The following is a 17,763-nucleotide window of genomic DNA, read 5'->3' as shown; positions in this document are numbered from 1 at the left end:
GAGCTTTTTTAAACCAGGCTTCAGGCAAGCAAGGTTATGTGCTGGTGGAACTTGCACTAGAGAGAGTAGGAGACACAGACAATAAACAGGTGAACAAATAAATAAATTTGGTTAAGGAAAAGCATGAGGACGATAAAAGAGGCTGTGATGGGGAGCAACTGTGTGGGCCTCTTTAGACAAGGTGGTTGGGAAAGGCCTCTCTGAGGAGGTGATGTTGGACCTTGGGCCTGACTGACACAGAGGAGCCAAGTTACATAACCCTCGGAGGGAACAGTGTTCCAGGCAGAGGGAACAGCAAGTGCAAAGGCCCTGAGGCTGGAATGTGCTTGAAAAGAACGAGGCACTGAAAGGAGGCCAGTGTGGCTGGAGATCACAGGCAGGAGAGAGGAGGGTATATGAGGAGGCTGCCCCCCTTTGTACAGACAGCGAGAAATTTGGACTTGATGCTAAGGATGATGGGAAAGTATGAAAAGTTTTGAGCAGAAAGATGACAGGATTCAATTTGCACTTTAAATAATCCCACTGGCTGCTGGGTGGAGTATGGACTTTAGTGGGCAGGGCAGGGAGCCCTGTCTACTGCACGAGTCCAGGCTTGAGATGATGGTGGCCTAGTCTGGGGTGGTGGTTAGTGAGGGGGAAAGAAGTGGGCAGATTAAGGGAGTATTTTGGAGGTAGAGCTGACAGACTTTGCTGCTGCATTAATCAAATTCAAAGATATTTAAAGAAAAGCGGTTTACCTAATCAAAGTCAAAACTTCATTGGTAAAGTGGCAAAAATGTTTCATGTCTTTTCTCAAAATGTGCACATGTATTTGCTGAGAAGTCAGCCGCATATGGAAGCAATTGTTTCCTCATCGCTGCACAACTGCAGTTTTCTTCTAAGGCGGTTAGAACTCAGTTATACTTATCTTGTTAAAATAAACATGTGTTTGTGGGTTAAGGAAAAAAAAAAAACAAATTCCTAGGCTTAGAGGAGTTTTTTTTTTTTTTTTAAAGATTCTTTTTATTTACAAGGATGTTTTTGTCTGTCCTGGTGGGAATTGGGAACAGTTTACCCCCTCAAGACTGAAGTGGTTTCTGCTTCATTCGCCTTTTATGAATAACTTAAGGAACTGATCCAGACTTCTGGAGTGCTGGATCATTAAATTTGAAAAATTATTGCAATTAATCACTGCTTTATAATGTACTCCTATGCATTTAAAACAAAACTCAACACCTCTGTGACGTGTAATATGTATTCCAGTGGTGGGAAATAAAACAGCATATTGTGCAGTTTTGTACAGCATAAAATTATATTACACTTCATATATTTTGATTCACTTCAGGGTGTTCTGGGATGAGCATGGCTGTGTGATATAGGGCAGCTCCCTCCACCTCTCTGAGCATCTCCTCGGTATCCCTTACATCATCTATTTACATGTTTAAGACAGGGATAGGTCTCTGAAGGCACTGTGTTCGTGAATGATCCATGGATGGTGGGGTTCTGCCTCCCAGGGCTGTGGTAAGCACAGAGGGAGTTGATGAGTGTAAGGGTGTCTACCACACAGTAAGCACTACAGACCTTAAAAACTTTTTTTTCCTATGGCCACACCCGTGGTATATGGAGGTTCCCAAGACGGACTGAATCTGAGCTGCAGCTGGGACCTATGCTGAAGCTGGGACAAGGCCTGAGGCCTTAACCCACTGCGCTGCCAGGTAGGGGATTGAACCTGTGCCTCCACAGCAACCCGAGCCACTGCAGTCAGATTCTTAACCCACTGAGCCATGGCGGAAACTCCCTGGAAACGTTAACCATGACCGTTTCTGTTTACTAGCAGATGTGGTGCTGCCCGGAGCATCAAGCAAGCACTGTTTGCAAATCCTTTGGCCCACAAGTTTAGAGATACCACAGCACTTGAGAAGTTAGCTTTCTAAAATTGGGAATTCCATTAGTTCAGTTTTTGCACACTAAAGTGTGATTTTTTTTTTTTAAGTGACATACAGGCAGGAGCCAAATTTGCCTAAAATGTGATTTCCCCCAAACCAGGAGAAACATTCCATTGCCTGGCCTGGAGTGTCCTCAGAAATGCTCATTTTTGGAGTTCTCGTCATGGCTCAGGGTTAATGAACCCGATTAGTAACCATGAGGTTTTGGGTTTGATTCCTGGCCTCACTCAGTGGGTTAAGGATCTGGCATTGCCATAAGCTGTGGTGTAGGTCGGAGACGTGGCTCAGATCCTGCATTGCTGTGGCTATAGTGTAGGCCAATGGCTACAGCTCCAATTAGACCACTAGCCTGGGAACCTCCATATGCCATGGGTGCTGCCCTCAAAAAAAGACAAAAGACAAAAAAAAAAAAAAGAAATGCTCATTTTTCATGATCACTAGACTTAGCAATGTAACATAATTTAAATATTTCTACAGCCCTATTTTTTCAAGGGCAAAAGAAACTAGTGAATTAATTTTAAGATGTATTTATTTTTCCCAATAAGTCCAAATTATTATTAACATGTCATCAATATAAACCTATCAATGAGATACTTTATATTCTCTCTTTTTTTTTCTTCATGCTGAGCCTTCAAATCCCAGTGTGTATTTTACAGGTACAGCACATCTCAGCCAAGACTTGCCATGTTTCAGGTGCTCAATAGCCGTCTGTGGCTCAAAGCTACTGGACTCAGCAGTGCAGATACAGAACATCCCATCACAGCAGCACAGCTGAGTTTGTGTCCCTCACTGCTTCACTCAGTGCCTCCCTGGCACACAGTAAGAGCATAACGAGTGGTTCGTGAGTTGACGCATGCCCGGAGCCCTTGCTCTATATGGTCAGTCCAAGGTAAAAGCATCAAGAGTCCTGCTTCAGTTGGGATGGGAAGACTGGACATACAGAGTTACATTCCCAGGAAGCTGTCAGGGATTGGCAAAGATAGTCAGAGCCATGCAAAGACTGCTAAATACCGAGTGAGAAAAGTGAACTACAAAACACATATTAATATCAAGCCATTTTGTAAAATGAATATATATTCTGGTTCTGTCACTTAGGTGTGTGTTAATTTGTTCAGAGGGAAAAAAAAAACCTGTTTATGGTAATTGAGCAGCAAGCTAATGATTGGAGAATCCTTCTCATTTTGAAGAATGAGAAGGATTTCAGTAAAGATTTGGGGAAACTCAAGAATGTTCCAGGAGTTCCCACTGTGGCGCAACAGGATTGGCAGTGTCACTGCAGCACCAGAAAGCAAGTTCCATCCCTGGCCCGGCAAAGTGGGTGAAAGGATCCTGCATTGCTGAGAGCTGTGGTGTAGGTTGCAGCTGTAGCTCAGATTCAATCCCTAGTCAAAAAACTTCCATATACCAAGGGTATGGCCATAAAAAAAAAAAGAAGACTCAAAAAGGGTTATGTTACACCATTTAGAGAAAGGAAGGATTATCGAACCAGAAGCCTAAGGTGTGACTGCTATGGCCATTGCGTACTAGATTTAATCTCTGACCTTCCTGGTAGCCAAGATAAAAATGGGAAGTTGTACATTGTTACTGTAAAATCCCAGGAAGTATGGTAATTTACAGAAACAAACCATTTTGAGCATTAAATCAAAGAGAATTTATTATCTGGATCCTCCTCTAAAGGTCACTGAAGAATACAATGGACAGTTTCTCCAACTGTCCATTGTGATTTGACAATGTGATTTGACAGCAGAATCTGTAATATGTTGGTTCCCAAAAAGATGGTACTGATGTTTGGGTGGCTTTGGGAACCATGGAATGAGGTGGGGCTGGGAGAAGATGAGGGAAGAGGCTCATGTATTCCAGAGCCCCTGAGCAGGGTGGGGACTACAGAGGACCTGTGACAGAGTAGCTTGAAGCGAGTTAGAAATGTAACTCAGGGAGTTCCCCTCGTGGCTCAGTGGTTAACGAATCCGACTAGGAACCATGAGGTTGCAGGTTCGATCCCTGGCCTTGCTCAGTAGGTTAAGGATCCAGCGTTGCCATGAGCTGTGGTGTAGGTTACAGAGACGAGGCTTGGATCCTGCATTGCTGTGGCTGTGCCATAGGCTGGTGGCTACAGCTCTGATTAGACCTCTAGCCTGGGAACCTCCATGTGCCACAGAAGTGGCCCTGGAAAAGGCAAAAAGACAAAAAAAAAAAAAAAAAAAAAAAAAAAAGAAAGAAAGAAAGAATTGTAACTCAGTGCCTGGCTACTCAGAGTGTGGCCAGCATGAGGACAAACAGCATCATCATATAGGAGCTGTTGGAAATACAGAATCAGAGTTCCTGTTGTGACACAACAGAAACAAATCTGACTAGACCCATGAGGATCCATGAGGATTTGATCCCCAGCCTCCTTCAGCGGGTTGGGGATCCGGCATTGCCGTGAGCTGGTGTAGGTCACAGACCCGGCTGGGATCCCACATTGCTGTGGCTGTGGTGTAGGCCAGCAGCTGTAGCTGCGATTTGACCCCTAGCCTGGAAACTTTCATGTGCCATGAGTGTAGCCCTAAAAAGCAAAAAAAAAAAAAAAAAAAAAAAAAAAAAAAAAAAAAAAAAAGGCTGAGTCTCAGGCCCCACCTCCCAAATCAGAATGATGTTTTCACAAGGCCCAGGTGATCTGCGCGATCATTCTAGCTGAAAACAGGCACAGTGAACATTTTTTGCTCTTGCTTCTTCCGCATCCACTCCTTTTCTGATAACAGTGCCTGGATATTCCTTGGGAATCGAGCCTTCTCCCACCCAGTGGGGTTTCAGGGGCCTAACCCCACCCTCGCCTTCAGGGATTGACAACTTGATACAGGCCCAGCCCGTTAGAGAATTCCATGTCCTTCTGACAACCAACAGTGGTTGGTTCAGTTATAGGTATGTGATCTTAGCTGAGGCAGGGTCTGCCCTGGGGTTTTGCTAGAAAAATTAGAAAAGGCATTCTTTCTTCTATAATCTCTGTTGTAAATGTAAATGTAGCTATAGACGTGGAACATGGATATAGATGTAGGTATAGATATGGATGTGGATGTAGATGTAGATATAGATGTGGATGTAGGTATAGATGTAGATGTGGCTGCAGATGGAGATGTGGGCATAGATATGGATGTGGATGTGGATGTAGGTACAGATGTAGATTTAGATGCAGATGTAGATATGGATGTGGATGTAGGTACAGATGTAGATTTAGATGCAGATGTAGATATGGATGTGGATATGGATGTAGGTATAGATGTAGATGTGGCTGCAGATGGAGATGTGGGCATAGATATGGATGTGGATGTGGATATAGATATAGATGTAAGATGTGGATGTAGAAAACTGGAGCTCTTGGGAGCCACCCTGACATCATGCAGGAAGGAGCTGCCTTAGAGTGAAGCCTCCACAGAGGAATCACACTGTCTCCAGTGTGATTTGCTAGAAAAATTAGAAAAGGCATGTTTGAACACCTGGGTCCAGCCATGCCTGAAACTTTTCCACCTCAGAATTTTTCTAATTCGTAAGCACATAAATTTTCAATTTTGTCTAACCTAGTTTGAGTCAGATTTCTGCCACTCGTGCCCAAAGAATCCTCACTGAATCTTGCACATTCCTGGGCCACACTCTGTACTGAATGAACTAGAGTCTCTAGGGATGAAGGCCTGGAATCTGCATTTCTAACAATTCTTTAGGAGATTCTTATCACACTAAAATTTGAGCCCCACCAGGGTAGTGGGATGAAGACCAGACTTGGGGTCTGAATACTGGGATTTGGATCCCAGTTCTGCCACTGACTGGCTGTGTGACCTGGAGTAAGTCACTGCCCCTCTCTGAGCCTCATTTTTCTTCCCTGTAAAATAAGAGGCACGTGCTTCTTAGGCTCGGCCTGAGATGTAACAGGGATCTGAAAGGCTTTTTAAAGCTTCTGAAAACATATATTTCTTGTCTGTGATTTAAAAACTGGGCTCTGAGAACAGAAGTGGCCCATCTGGCCCCAAACTAACTTAGAACTGCTGATCCCTGGCAAAGACACTTCCTCAGGTCACTGCTGAACCCCAGGGACCTGAAACCAGCTCTTTGTCCCCTCAGTTTCTGCAGGCGCTGCATAGAAGGGAAATGAGAAAGTCCAGCTTGCTTGGCTTGGCTGCTTCCCACGATCACCATGCTGGCTGCGGAGGACTCAGAAACTTCTGAACTCTCAGAGTCAAGCCCAAGAGGGAAGGCCAGGGTCCTGCCTGCACATCCTGTGGAGTGGGTGGAAGATGGTTTTCTAGGAGCTCTAGGCTCAAGCAGGGGCCCGTGGGGCTGAAGGAAAAGAACCCTAGAGTTTGGATCCACCTCTGCCACAAGCTCACTGTGTGACCTCATGCGAGTCCCAACCTCTCTCCAGGCCTCAGTTTTCCCAAATATGAAGTGAGATGTCGGGTGACAAGTTCTCTGAAGGGGACAGCTGTAGATCTTTCTCCTATATGGCATCTGCTCCCTCTTCTTCCGACAACAGCTCCCCAAACTTTTCCTTTGGGAACCACCCTTCCCCCATTCTCAATTCACAGATTTCCATAGAGCTGACTTCAACCTCTGGCCGAAGGGGTGAGTCTGTGACTAAGTCTGGCCAATCAGAGTTGCAGTAGTATAAGCAGAGATGGGCATGTGACTCCACCCTGGCCAATGAGAGTCATCTATTTGGCTGGAAAAGAGGCTGCAGTTGCAAAGCAGAGCCTAGAAATGAAGAAATACGGATTCTCAAGCCCTTGGGTCCAGCCCTGCCTGAAGCTGATGTGCTCATAGACTTTCCAGTAACCTCCTTTTGCTTGAGCCAGTTCGAGTTGGATTTCTGCCCCCCTTAAACCTCAAAGAATCCTGTTTGGCGTAAAGGAAGTTCTTACAAGGGATTGTAATTCATACTCAAGTGTAAATGGCTTATGGCAAAGACTCCCTTGATAGGCGGTTTTGATAGAAGAAACTAAAGAGAGTACTAGTCCCATTGGAGTAGGTGCGGGTGTACAGAGTATGGACCCTGTGAAGCTGATGGCACTGAAGCCATGTCCAGAAAGTGTCTGACGTGTGTTAGGCCCTCCATATACATTTGTGGAGCGAATACATTGTGTCCCTTTATAGGCCTGAACATTACTAGGCTGACTTCAGAAAGACAGAATTATTGACCCATCTATCAGATGGGGAAATGGAAGCCCAGGGCGGAGAGGGTCCCTAGGTGCTCAGTGGCAGGTAGAACAAGAACCTGGATCTCCTGACTCTCATCCTCCACTGACTCAGCACCAGGGGCTGCAGGGGGCAAGGGGGGAGGGGGATGAGTAACCCAAACAGGAAACTTAGGAAGGCAGACCGCCTGCTGCTGGGGGCCCAGGGCTCAAGACTGTCCAGTTAGAGGAAGTTTCCCTTCTCGGAACAGCTTAGCCATGGGGGGGTGGGGGGGGAGGAGGCGGGGGAAGAACGTCTTACACCAGCAGGGACCAGTTCCCTGAGGAGTTTTCGGGAGTTTAGAACCTAACAGCACCCTCTCCTTGGGTCCCCTGACTGTCTTCAGGTTGAACCACCCAAACCTGCAGGTGACTCTTATCTGTAATGGACATTTGGAGGTCACGCCTGACTCCTCACCTCTCCCCTTTTCCGACCCTCGGCTTCTTTCTGATCAAACGCTCCAGACTTTGACTTTGCAAACAGAAAGGGATTGGAGAGACCTTGGCTATACAGATGGGAGCAGCAGCCCCAGAGAGGGCGAGTGTCATGCCCCGGTTTACACAACAGCGAGTGACAGCGCAACACATGGAAGAGGAACTTGGGCTTTTGGTCATTAGCCTGATCAGCCAGAGGGTTGGCTCAGAGATGCATGTGTTCCAACTTGTTCTAAACATGTAGTAAATTCTCAGCAGGTCCAGTGTTACCTCTGGGTCACCTGGTCAACTCCAGAGCTCAAGGGCATTTGTGAGCCTCCTTAGAGTAATTTTATTTCTAAGGTGGGCAGATTGTCAGGGAGGTTTGGAAAATATAGGATGGGATTTGAAGCTAGAAAGAGCTGGGTGTGAATCCCCCATTCTACCTCTCACAGGTAAGTGAGGTTAAAATTTAAGTCAGGTCGTGTGTCTCCTCTGCTCAGAACCTCCTGGGGCCGCCGTCTTACTTGGAACAAAAGCCCAAGTCCCCTTTATGGCTGGCGAGGCTCCATGATCCGGGGTCCCCTCACTCTCACCGTCCTGTCCAAGCCCTCCCTTGATTTTTTTTTTTTTTCATTTCAGCCACACTAGCCTCTCATGATTCCTCTGCTCACTGTGTTTCCACTTCAGGGCCGTTGCGCATGAACGTTCATCACCCAGAAAATCTCTTTCACTTCACCCAGTCTCTTTGCAGATCTCATTTTCTCAGTGGGGGGTCTTCCCTCATCACCCTGGCTAAGATAGGAACACCACCCCCAACTCCCATCACTTTCTGGTCCCTTCCACCTATGTTCTTCATGGCTTTAACCACCACCTGATATGGCAGCCATGAGAATGGGCCTCTCAGATGTCCAGCTGCAGAGAGCAGAAATGACCAATGGCCCTAGCCGCTGTGCTTTGAAGACTGTCACTGTTGCCATGGGCTGCTCCCAGCCAGTGACTGAGTGTGGCAGGGATGCTGAGGCAGGCCTGCGCCAGGAGGCCACTGATGGGAGACTTTGGCCAAGGGCTCCTTGCCAGCTTTCCTTGGAACTGCCTTGCTGCCTAGGACGCTTCCACCTTCCCTTCCCTTCTCCTTGGTTCCTTCATTTGGCGTTAGACATGCCTTGCCATCTAATGGCTCTCCTAGCCTCCCCTAGCTTCTCCCACAGGCATTCCTTCCAGTCAGTTTCTTGGACATTTCATCTCCCTGAGAGTCTGCTTCTCAAAGGACCTGAACTAACACATCTGTTATTACGTGTGGATTTATCATCTCTCTTCCCATGGAATGTAAGATATATGAGAATAAATGATTGTTTTGTACAAGGCCATATCCTAGTGTGTAAAACTAGGACACAGTCAGTGCTCAATAAAGTATAATTATTTTGCGTCTTTTTAGGGCCACACCTGCAGCATATGGAATTCCCAGGCTAGGCAGGGGTCAAATTGGAGCTGCAGCTGCTGGCCTACATCACAGCTACAGCAATGCCCGATCTGAGCCATATCTGCAAACCACACCACAGCTCACGGCAATGGCAGATCCTTAATGCACTGAGGCCAAGGATCGAACCCAAGTCCTCATGTGTACTAGTTGGGTTTGTTACCGCTGAGCCACAACAGGAACGCCAATGAATCATGGGCTAATCGAGAGTTCCCACTGTGGCTCAGTGGGTTAAGGACCTGCACTGTCTCTCTGAGGATGCAGGTTGGATCCTCAGTGGGTTAAGGATCCGGGATTGCTGAAAGCTGAGGTATAGGAGGTCACAGACACAGCTTGGATCTGGTGCTGCCATGGCTGGGGTGTAAGCTGGCAGCTGCAGCTCCGTTTTGATCTCTGGCCTGGGAACTTCTATATGCTGCAGGTGAGGCCATAAAGAGAAACAATTTAAAAAGTTATTGACTAATTGAATGAAGAAGTCCCCTTCAGCTGCTCAACAATAGTTTTAAGTGTGTGTTTACACTGAGAAGAGCTGTCTGTTTTGCTTCCTCTGCTTAGAGAGGAACAAAGTCTTTCCTTGATTGGAGGTGAGTGGAGGTGGCCCCCTTCTGAAAGGACATGGTGGCCAGTTCACCCCAGGGACAAATTTTCACTTCAGCCTCCCATCATGGTCCAAGGTTAGCGGCCCCCCAATCTGTCCCCTGCAAATGGAAAGCTCAAAGCTGAAAAAACACACGAGCTGACCCTTTTAACACTGATTTTTTTAAAATAGCTGACAGAGCCTGTTCTCTTCCGGCTTGGAGGGTACATGTTGTGTTTTTAAAATTACCTTTCATCACCTAGTAAAACCGTATATCGTCCTTGTCAAAGATGAAAACAATGTAGCTAAATCAAAGGCACCTTCGGCTTATTACTTTTTCAGGCCCTCCACAGCCACCCCTCCCTCCCTTCAGGTAGCCTCTGCATCAGAGCGAGCCTCTGGCCTCGCTCAGTGGGTTAAGGATGCGGTGTTGACACAAGCTGCGGTGTAGGCCAGAGAAGCCACTCGGATCTGGCGTCACTGTGGCCCGCGGCGAACGTCAGCAGCCGCAGCTCCGATTCGACCCCTAGCCTGGGAACGTCCCTATGTCAAGGGTGTGGCCGTAGAAAGAAGAAGAAGAAAAAAAGAATACTGTCTACATGAACTGTGAGGCAGGATTCTTCATACTCTTATTTTTCAGACGAGGAAATTGAGACTCGGGGAGTGAAGGCATTTGCCCAATGCAGCACAGCTTGTATGAGGCCATGTCAGCGCTCAAACTCAGGCCTGCTGTGCTCTGTCTACCAGGCCTTGCTTCTCTGGAAGAATTGAGGGAAAGTCTCGTATTCTCTTGGCTGCACTGAAGCCCCTTGGACCAGAGGATTTCATGGTGATGGTGGGAGCTCGAGCAGGTGTCGTAGGGCAGGATTCGGAATGTAACCCCCAAGGCAGCGCCATCCAGAGGGTGCAGGGTGTGGGGCCACAGCCACTGGCCAAGAACAGGGCAAATTTTACATTCAAGTGACGGTTTCTTCTGTATCATTACCCATCCCTCTGAAAATACACTAAAACTTCCAGGCCTGGGGTGGATGAAACTGGAGAAATGGGCTGGGGAATCAGTGCTGGGGGGGTTTGTTTAGAAAGTCAGAGGTAAGAGAGATTGGTAGCACTGACTTGCTGTGTAACTTTAGGAAAGTTCCTTACCCTCTCTGGGCCTGACACGCCTTTTCAGCAAAAAGGGAGGCCTTGTCATGATGAGAGGGCTGGGCTTGAAAACTGAAATGGCTATAGGGGCCCACAGGGCCATCCATATGAAGAAGGTGGTCCAGGCAAGGGTGCTGCAAACTGGACAGCTCAGGGGCAGTCTACAGGGCAGCCCCTGTTCAGCATCACTGCCGTGACTGACTAGCAGAGGAGCACAGGAGACCAAGGTTCTCGCCCCAGGACTGCCAACTCTTCCAGTTTTTCAAGAGAAGACAGAAATCCAGATGTGTGTGAGCTTCCTTGACTTTAAATGTCAGCAACTATCTTAAAAAGAATCACTGGGTAAGGCCAGCTGAAATATACCTACTTGCTGAAATATCTCAGACAGGGGGCAGGAGGGATGGTTGGTCATTCCTAAATTCAGTATTTTTGAAGCCCTACTGTGGGTCAGGTACCAGGTGTTAAAGGAATGGTAGTTTAGGAGACAGACATGTCTGTGCCCTCATGGAACTTACTTTCTAAAAGAGTTTAAAGTCCAAGCCCTGGGAGTTCTCACTGTGGCTCAGTGGAAACGAATCCAACTAGTATCCATGAGGATGTGGGTTCAATCCCTGGCCTTGCTCAGCGGGTTAAGGATCTGGCGTTGCCGTGAGCTGTGGTGTAGGTCGCAGAAGCGGCTCAGATCCTCAGTTGCTGTGGTTGTGATGTAGGCCGAAAGCTGTAACTCCAATTCGACCCCTAGATGAGAACTTCCATATGCTGCGGGTGCCCCCCCACCTTCCCCGCCACCAAAAAAGTCCAAGCCCTGACCAGTCCTCTGAATGCAGACAACTTTCTCTTTGCTCTCTGGGGTAAGGGCCCCCAGAGATAAGTCTGGCTGGAGTGAAATTAAGATTCATGCTTCCCACATTCACTAGTATCCCCATGGATACTAGTTGGATGGCCATAATAATAAATTTTTTATGGCCGCCCCCTTGGCATATGGAAGTTGCTGGGCCAGAGATTGAATCCCAGCTGCAGCTGCACCTACCTGATAGCTTGCAAAGCCTGATCCTTAAACCCACCTCCCTGGGGCCAGGAATCAAACTGTGCCTCTGCAGCTACCTGAGCTGTTGCAATCAGATTCTCAACCCACTGTACCACAGTGGGAACGCCAATAATATATTTTTTTTTTAAATTTTAGGGCCACACCTGTGGCATATGGAAGTTCCCAGACTTGAGGTTGAATCACAGCTGCAGCAGCTGGCCTACGCCACAGCCACAGCAATGCCAGATCTGAGCCACGTCTGTGACCTACACCACAGCTCACGGCATTACTGGATCCTTATGCCACTGAGCGAGGCCAGGGATTGAACCTGTGTCCCCATGGATACTAGTTGGATTCATCACTACTGAGCCACGACGGGAACTCCTCCAAAAATAATTTTTTAAAAACAGAAAATAGCAAGTGTTTGCCACAATTTGGAGAAATCAGAATGCTTGTACATTGCTGATGACTATATAAAGTAATGGAATATAATGTGGTGGCTCCTCAAATGTTTAACATTGAAGTACTACATGACCCAGAAATTCTACGTCTAAGTCTGTACCCAGGGGAATCAAAAACAGGTACTCAAACACATGTACATGCATGCTCATAGCAGCACTATTCACAATAGTCAAAAGGTGGAAACAACCTGAATTTCCATCTACAGATGAGTGGATAAACAAATCGTGGCATATACAGACAATGAAATATTATTCAGCCATAAAAGGAATTAAATACTGACACAGGCTGCAACATGGATGAACCTTGCAAACATGTTGAGTGAAAGAAGCTGGTCACAGGTCACATATTGTGTGATTCCATTTATATGAAATATCCAGAATAAATCAATCCATAGATACATAAAGCAGGTTGGCTGCCAAGGGCTGAGGGGAGGAAGAAGTGGGAGGAGCTGCTTAATGGGTACCATGTTTTCTTTCGGGATGATGAAAATATTTTGAAACAACACAGGGGTGTGATTGCAGACCTTTGGGAATGTACTACATGCCACTGGATTGTTCACTTAAAAATGTGAACAATTTCACGAAAATAGTTTTAAAAATTGCACACTACATGTAAGTGCTTTGCTAGGATGGTTAAACAAATTTTGGCGCATCCGAACTGGAATAGTATTCGGCCATTAACAATTCAAAGATATTTTAATGACATGGAAAAGTGCTTACAATGTAATACTAGGCAAACAAGTGGGATAAAAATTATATATGCAGCATTTTACTAATTATGTTAAATAAAACATGCACAGAGGAGTTCCTACTGTGGCACATCTGGTTAAAGATCCAGTGTTGTCTCTGCATCAGTGCTGGTTCGATTCCCCCTGCCCATAGCAATGGGTTAAGAATCCGGTGTTGCCGCAGCTCTGGTGTAGGTTGCAGCTGTGGCTTAGATTCGATCCCTGGCCCCAGAACTTCCACATGCTGCTCGTGCAGGCAAAATAAATAAATAAATAAATAAATAATAATAACGTGCACAGAAGTCTATAAAAAAATCTAAAATGTTTGCCATCCAAAAAATTCTTTGAGAGTCCTGTTTCCATTGTTTGAGTATCCACTAAGGGTCAGGCACAGTGAACAAGGCTCTTTGCCTTCCTGCAGTGGAGAACAGGTGACGGCAGCCCTGAATCCAGAGACTGGGAGGTCAGCAGAGCCAGATTCTTTTCTCTTCTCTCCCCTGACTCCTTCGGTGACCCCTCCACGCCTTAAGAGAGGGCCAGAGTTCCCATTGTGGCTCAGTGGAAATGAATCTGACTAGTATCCATGAGGGTGCAGGTTTGATCCCTGGCCTTGCTCAGTGGGTTAAGGATCCAGCGTTGCCGTGAGCTGTGGTGTAGGTCAGATGCGCCTTGGATCTGACATTGCTGTGGCTCTGGTGTAGGCTAGCACCTGCAGCTCTGATTCAACCCCTAGCCTGGGAACCTCCATATGCCACGGATGCAGCCCTAAAAAGACAAAAAAAAAAAGAAGAAAAAAAAAAAAAAGGAGAGGGAGGGCCACAGCTGCCCTTCAGGAGAGCCACCCAGCCTCTGGTGTTTTCCCCTAGAAACACCTGTACATTCGCTCAAGATCACACAACTAGGCTGCTCCCAGCAGTGTGGTTTGTTGTCAAGAACCCCTGGAACAATCTGAATGTCCATCACCAGGGGAATGAGAAATAAGGTGGGATGATCCCCTGCTGGGATCCTCAAATTAGAAGGAGTGAACTAGACCTCTGTTTCTCATCCTGGCTAGACCCTGACGACTTAATGATCAGAGGTAGGGAAAAACAAAATTGCAGAAGAATCTCACAGTTAAATAGCAGTTATGTCGATCTTTAAGACTCCTGGAAAACAATTCTATGTATTGTTTATGCACCCATATATATGTAATAAATTTTAAAAGGCACAGACTGGAAGGGCTCTAACTCATGACAGTGGTTGCCTCTGGGGAGGGAGAGAAACAGAACTGAGAGGGATACAAGGTGAGGAGGCTTCAATTTTTATCTGTTACTTTTAGTAATTTTATTTTTTAGAAGTCAGATCCAAACATGAGGAAACAAAGCCAACACAACAAAGTAACATTTGTTAGTTCTGGGTGTTGGGTTCCTGGGGGATATTTATGTTATTCTCTTTACTTTTCTGTATTCAACCCCTCCCCATCCTTCCCTAAAAAGGATAGTGAAGGGAAAGCAGTGGAGATAACTGATATCTATTTTTTAATGGAAAATTTTTTTTTTTTGTCTTTTTGCTATTTTCTTGGGCCGCTCTTGCGGCATATGGAATTCCCAGGCTAGGGGTCGAATTGGAGCTGTAGCCACTGGCCTACACCAGAGCCACAGCAACGCGGGATCCGAGCCGCGTCTGCAACCTACACCACAGCTCATGGCAATGCTGGATCGTTAACCCACTGAGCAAGGGCAGGGATGGAACCCGCAACCTCATGGTTCCTAGTCGGATTCGTTAACCACTGCACCACGACGAGAACTCCTAATGGAAAATTTTATTTGAGCCAAATTTGAGGATTTAAACCCAGGAAGAGCATCTCAGAAAACTCTGGGACCCAGTCAGCAGTCAAGGCACAGTTATAGTTTTTTGAGACAGAGGGCTGTATGTTAAATGACTTTTTTTTTTTTTTTTTTTTTTTTTGACCTTGCCCTCAGCATGTGGAAGTTCCCAGGCCAGGGATCAAACCTGAGCCACAGCAGTGACAACACCAGATCCTCAACCCACTGACTCACCAGGGAACTCTTGAGAACTGCTATCTATTGAGGCCCTTGTCTGTGCCGTCCAAAGTGGTTCTCAAAGTGTGGTTCCTGGACCAGCAGCATCAGTATCACCTGGGAATGCAAATTCTTGGGCTCCAGTGCCAGACCTACTCCATCACAAACTCTGGGGTCAAGGCCCAGAAACCTGGGTTGTAAGAAGCCTTCCAGGTGCTACTGATGCACAGATAAAGTTCGAGAACCACTTGGTTAATCCTTAAAAGCTGTGATAGTAGTGAATACCAATTAAGCCGTCGACCTGTCAGGCAGTGCTTTAAGAGCTTTCCTTCAATAACTCAGTCTAACCTTCAAAACAACCCTATGACACAACCATTATTTTAATTATCCCCATCTTACAGTTGTGGAAACGGAGGCACAGAAAGACCAGATCCCCTGCCCAAGGTTCAACAGGCAGATTGCTCCCAGAAACCTCTTCCTTAACTATTACACTAAACTGCCACAATAGTGATCTCTAACACACTCTAGCTTACTGCAGCCTTGGAAGGAAGAATTGATAGTGCTCCTTGACAGATGAGGAAAGGGAATTTAGAAAGGGAGGGTGACTTGTCCAAGGTCTCACAAGGAGGAAAGGGAGGGGCCAGGCATCCTGTGGTCTGTCCAGGGGATTTTGGGGTTTAACCTAGACTGCTGGGGATCAGGGCCCAGCGTGGGAGGAGGAGCAAGCTCAGCGAGCAGACCCAGCTGCAGCCTTGCCTGGGTGTGGCTCACACGTCACGCCTACGGCCAGCTGTCCCCTTCCCCACTATGGCTGCCAACCCGCCGTGACTGTGACCATCATCCACCCCAACCAGGAATCGTAAGGGTCTTCCCCTCCCCGGGCTCTGTGAAGACTTTTTTTTTTTTTTTTTTTTTTTTTTCCTTTTGCAGAAAGGGAAGCTGGACCGCCCAGAGAAGTGGCGGCTCAGGCTTAAAGTCACTCTCGAGCCTTCCCAGGTTCTCAGCCAGGCAGTTCTGCTATTTATCTGGGCATCCTCCCGGAGGGTTCGGTCCCCCCATCCGGCCACCTGTCATCCGCTTCCCCGACGGTCCCTTCCAGCTGCAGCCCAACCTTCCCCGCTCTCCACCCTGGGCTCCCTCCGCAGCCCGAAGACCGTCAGGCCAAGGTGACGAGCTGATGTCGCCCGATCCTGGGTCCGAGAAACTCACCTGGGCGCCCGTTCCTCCTCCGGTGGGCAGCCCGGGTCCTCGCAACTGGAGCGACCCCCCAGCTCGGCAGATCCCGGGGTGCCCGGGCGCCGGTGCCGCAGGGAAGAGAGAGTGACTTTGGAGAAGAGGCTGGGGCTGCGCTCCGAGGTGTTTCGGTGCGTTGTTTTTTGGGGGCCCCTCTTGGCTGAGCTGTCTGCGTCCCTCCCAATCGCCCAGAGTTGCGCCCGGGCTAGGACCTGGGACGCCTTGGCGCCCACAGACCATCTGGGCGCTTTAGCCGCGCCCGGAGTGGTGCTAACCCCGCCCCCGAGTATCCTAAACCCGCCCCCGAAGATTCTAACCCGACCCGGGTTATTCTAATCTCCGTCCCCACCTCCCCAAAATCCTAATCCCACCAAGTAGGAAATTATTTTTAAACCCCGCCCATCCAAAACTTCTAACCCTGTCCCCAAGAATCCTAACCTCCTTCCAGAAGGATAACCCCGCCTCCAAGAATTTTAACCGGTCTCTCAAAGGTCATAACCCCCAGATAACCTAATGCCTTCTCTAATGTATTCGAATTCCATCTCCCAAAGCCCTAACCCCGTCCCAAAGGATTCTAAACCCCGCCCTCCCCAGAACCCCAACACCCCATCTCCTCCCAAGGTCTTAATTCTGCCCTGAAGGATTTTGATTCTCACAGCGGAAGGAATTTTAACCTCGCCTACGGGAGGTTTCTAGTTCTGCCCCCAGGATTTTAATCCCGGCCAACCAAAGGCTTCTAAAAAAGATTCTAACCCAGGCCTCAAGATTTATGACCCTAATCCTAAAGATTCTAATCTCTCTCTTAGGTGATCCTAACCTGTTCCCACAGGATTTTTTTTTTTTTTTTTTCTTTTTAGGGCCGCACCCCGCGGCACATGGAAGTTCCCAGGCTAGGGGTCAAATCGGAGCTACAGCTGTCGACCTACGCCACAGCCAAAGCAACTCGGGATCCGAGCCTCGTCTGCGACCTATACCACAGCTGACCGTAATGCTGGATCCTTAATCCACAGAGCGAGGCCAGAGATCGAACCCCTATCGTCATGATACTAATCGGTTCTTAACCCGCTGGGCTACATCAGGAACTCCCTCACAGGATTTTAATACCCTTTAAACGCCCGACCCCCCCCTTCCAGATTCTCATCGACCCATTCAAAGATTCCATTCCTGACCTCCAGGATTTCTGATCCCACCTATTAAAGGATTCTAAACCGATTCCGGAGGATCTTCACCCCACTGTCGTCATTCGTACAGGATTCTAAATCCACTCCCCCTCCTCCAAGCATTTCGACCTGTTTCCCCACCATTCCAAACCCCTCCTTCTAGCCCAGGCCCCTCCCCCAGGCCGGGTCCTAAGCCTTCCCATCCCTTCTGTGGTCTGCGGTTTCCGCTCTGCAGGCCCCTCGCTATTCAAATCCATGCAAAGTGCCCTGCCCGCAGGAACCAGCCTAGCTCACTCCTTGTCGGTTTCCGGGTAGCTCAGAGGAGTTCCAAAACTGAGTGACGGCAAGTGGAGGCCGCACATGAAAGAGATGTGCCCAGCGCCAGGCAAGGGC

General features: G+C 47.7%; 1 protein-coding gene across 4 annotated transcripts in view; it reads right to left on the bottom strand.

Annotated features, from left to right (window-relative positions):
- The window catches only part of HCK (HCK proto-oncogene, Src family tyrosine kinase), a 43,042-nt gene extending 25,546 nt beyond the window's left edge, over nt 1–17,496 (bottom strand). The window contains exon 1 of one of the 4 annotated variants that reach the window (XM_021078145.1): nt 17,401–17,496. The gene's annotated coding sequence lies outside the window, so the exon portion shown is untranslated. Of the gene's footprint in view, nt 1–16,186; nt 16,760–17,400 lie in introns of those variants that run through there. The other 3 variants (XM_021078143.1, XM_021078142.1, XM_021078144.1) reach the window with 3 other exon arrangements.

The sequence above is a fragment of the Sus scrofa genome, chromosome 17 (assembly GCF_000003025.6).
Source record: "Sus scrofa isolate TJ Tabasco breed Duroc chromosome 17, Sscrofa11.1, whole genome shotgun sequence".
NCBI classification, from domain to species: domain Eukaryota; kingdom Metazoa; phylum Chordata; class Mammalia; order Artiodactyla; family Suidae; genus Sus; species Sus scrofa.
This window is presented reverse-complemented; position numbering and strand designations above follow the sequence as displayed.